The 4,031-nt window shown below is 30.2% G+C and overlaps 1 long non-coding RNA gene across 1 annotated transcript; it reads left to right on the top strand.

The window, feature by feature from the left end:
* Nucleotides 1-735: 735 nt before the first annotated feature.
* LOC111883160 (uncharacterized) lies at nt 736-3,613 on the top strand. Its single transcript, XR_002847360.3, has 3 exons — nt 736-1,196; nt 1,541-1,751; nt 1,865-3,613. It is a non-coding gene; the product is annotated as an uncharacterized LOC111883160 (long non-coding RNA).
* The last annotated feature ends 418 nt before the right edge of the window (nt 3,614-4,031 follow it).

Raw genomic sequence — 4,031 nt, forward strand, 5'->3', positions numbered from 1 at the left:
ATTTGGAAACAAAATAAAATAGTAATATATGAGTTTAATCATTATTGCTGAAAGAATGTGAAAATAAAAGTTCGAATGTTTAAATATAGAAAAAGAAAGATATAAAAAATAAATATAACAAAAAGATGCAATGCAGTAAATAAATAAAATAGATAATATTTATTGGGAACATGCCACACAATTTGACCTGCCGTCAACTTTTTACAGAAAACCTAAAAAAGAAATAATAAAAACTAATTAATATAGGTCAAAATAGATTGGAGTTTTAGAGGTGGAGTGCAGAAATAAAAAGCCTTTAAAAAATTCAGATTTTTTAAAAATAAGGGAATTAATGATCCCTTAAAATCCGAAAATTTCCTTTCTTAAAGTAGGTTAATTGACCAAAATACCGTTTTGCTGAAATTTGTGTGATTATATGATACATGCTACCCTATTGTAATATCATAGACCCTTAGATTATAATTGTTGATTCTATTCATCCGATGGTCCAGATCTGTGCATTCTGGCACACAATAGTTAGTAAAAACAAAATAACTTAAGCCTATATATATATATATATATATATATATATATATATATATATATATATATATATATATATATATATATATATATATATATTTCTTTGTTGGGTGGAAAATACGTGTTATCTTCTCAAACAATAACCGATTCCACGTGTTCTTCTCTTCCTCCACCTATTTCCTGCTCCTAACACAGTGTCATCCACCGTTTCTATTCCTCAATAATATTAGTCCACCATATCTTTAAATTGATTCGTCTCCCCTCTAAATCGATTCATTTCCTACATCGACTGACGACGATCCTGTTCAATGTCTTCACAAACCCTTCGTCTCCACCTACGCTCATAATTCCATCTAGAAGCTATCGATAAAGAACCAAATCTTAGGGGCTGATTGTGTCCATCAGTGAGAGGCACAGAACCGGAATGAAATCGAGAAGGAGATACTGAGAGGAGAAGAAGGGAAACATGATGAAGGCAACAGGAAATCGAACCGTACCCACAATGATGTTCACGCACTCCATTATAAACAGCGACTAAGAAATTCTTCGATTCCTTTTTTCCTGGCTTCAATCGATCGCATGTTCCCAGGGCTCTCCAACACACCGTTTCCTTTGACATGTTCTGATTTATCTTTTCTGTTTTTGTGTTCTCTATTGTTGTACCTAATTACAAGGTCAAAACCTATTAGGCTAGCATTTTACTTTTTAGATTTATAAATATATATAATTTGATTTCGTTGGTTAAACAAACAATCACCTGCTTCTTGTGCGTTTTCTTTTGTGCTTTGTTTTGTTATTTTTAATGTTTAAAGTCATTGATTTTGATTTCTTTTTAAAAATTCATCAAGAAATTGGCAGATAAATCAATTGATCTGAAAAATAGATCAACTGATGTTGCAATTGGACATCTTGCAAATTGTTGTTGAAGAATTCAAACAATGAAGCTATTTAAGAATGTATTTTTAATTTTAATTGTGTAAATATATGAAATAAACCTAATGTGAGGTTCTTTTTGCAGATTACAGAAGGGCCTTTAATCCTCTTTCACTTCCGTCGCATGTCGCCTACACCACCAAAGCTACGTCTGTTTTTTTTATGCGGTGGCGTCTCCGATGCCGGTGATAGCGACGTCTGAGAATCTGGAATTTTTTTTCTTGATGGATTCTTATTGAAGACTCAATTTCCCGTTTCTTTATCTTCTTCGTATGCCGAGTATCTACTTTATTCAGGTATCATGTTTATTGTGGGAATAATGAGTTTGGTCGACGACTAAAGGTGCTCATTTTGACTTTTCAACTTCAAAATTGTTTGACTTGTTTATCAATTTTAATACAATTTACAGAAAAAGAATCTGTTGGTCGCCGATATCTTTTAACAAAAACCAAAGAACAAATATATTCCAAAACCCAGGAGCCACAACAAGAGTAGCCCAAAGGAAAGAAGTGGTAATTTCTGAATTTAAGTTCAAGTCTTGAATGAAGAATATGACATTAATGAATGAATTTTGGTTTAAAAAAAGAATGTTTGGAAAATGTTTATAACCTATAAAGAATTAAGTGAAAGGCCAAATTACTTCATTTTGATAGCTTTGAATTTCTATCAAAGTCAAAACAAAGAATGCAAAATCAAAATTATTTTGAATGCTGTCAATGCATGTTGGAATTGAGTTCCGATTCATAAAGTACTATTGGTAATAAATTAGAAACATAAAATAATCAAGCAATTTGAGCTTTTGAGCTTAGCGTCAACGATAATAAGTTGGTAAATGGTACAAATTTGACTTTTGTAAAAGCCATGCTTAATACAGTTGGTAAAGGGTACAAATTTGGCTTTTGTAAAAGCCATGCTTAATACAAGAAATTAGAAGTTTCATGTTTATGATTAAAAAAGTAATCGAACTTGGAACAAATCTATGTATTACATGATAAATGCTAAGTTTAAATCACATGTATGTTGGTTAAAACGGACTGAAATTAAATTGATGATTTGAGGAATCCGATGCATTAACATTATTAATTATGTTCTACACAGGCAAATAAAATTTTGATTTTGATTATGATCAGAATAAAGAAAAGTAGAAACTTATCTAATTTTTAATATTTAATATATTAATAATTAATAAAAAAATTGTATATAATATATGCAGCGCGGTGTAGTTATTTTGTGGTTTTTGAAAATTATTAACCACACCACACCGCAAATTTGCGGTTTTCGAAAAACAGAAAATCTTACTATCGGTTTTTATTGTGGTTGCGGTTAATTTTAGTTGCGGTGCGGTTTTTACTCATCCTTAGTTTTCAAAGATGCTTTGAATAATTATGTCGAAATTTGACCTTTAAGGAATATTGCAACTTTTTTGGAAATTTTTTTAGGATATAAGTATCTACATTGCTGATTGACATTGTTGCAACTTAATGATGTGATTGATTATGGTTGAATATTTATATTTTGTTGATGTTGAAGCATTTTGTTAAAAATTAAAGTCAAGATCAGAGATGACAATGAGGCCGGGGAATACCGGGACCTCAATCCTCATCCCCGAATCATCATTCCAATATTCATCCTCATCCCCATTCAGAAATATAAATGAATCTCCTAACACACCCCCAACGGGGGCCGGGGATCTCTAGCTGGAAAGCAGTGATTTCTTTTTCTATTTTAACATGAAAACCTTTACGTAAAAAAAAACTTTAAATTTCAATTTTAACAACATAAGTTTAAAAATTTACAAAGCATAAAAATATCCATAGATCACATAAAAACTATAAATAAATTTTCTATCAAATTTAAATGCATACACGAAAAATCAAGTAGAAAAAAAAAATATCAGAGTGATATTTGAGGTAACAAATAAATTAATCAAAGAGAAAAAAAATATACACGAAGTTAATTAGATAAACAAATAAGGAAAATTATAATTTCAACTAAGTAATTAGTAATGAGTCGGACTATTTTGGTTAAATTTTAGGTATTGTAAGTTTTACTATAAACATATTCTTTGTATTAAGTTACATATTAGTATTTATCAGCATGTCCGGTCCTAATGTTTTTTGTGCCTTGGGCGAAACGACATAATAATTAGGGATGACAAAAAGCCCCATACACACTGGGAAACCCGAAATTCGCACCCGTTTTGACTGGGAAATCCTCATGTTGACCGGGGATGGGGAATACCCGAATAAAAAAAGTGGGGATGGGATGGGGATACACTTAATCCCCGACCCTGAACCCGCCCCCGACATATATTAATATATAAAAATAATAGAGAACATATATTTATAGTATAGTTTATAATGCATAAAATTTGATCTAAGTAACCTAACTCATTAGTAATTACTTGGTTGAAATTATATTTTTTGCCTTTTCTTTTATCTAATTTAAACTCGTGTGTGTGTTTGTGTGTGTGTGTGTGTGTGTGTATATATATATATATATATATATATATATATATATATATATATATATATATATATATATATATATATATATATATATATATATATATATTC

This window comes from Lactuca sativa, chromosome 6 (genome assembly GCF_002870075.4).
Source record: "Lactuca sativa cultivar Salinas chromosome 6, Lsat_Salinas_v11, whole genome shotgun sequence".
NCBI lineage: Eukaryota > Viridiplantae > Streptophyta > Magnoliopsida > Asterales > Asteraceae > Lactuca > Lactuca sativa.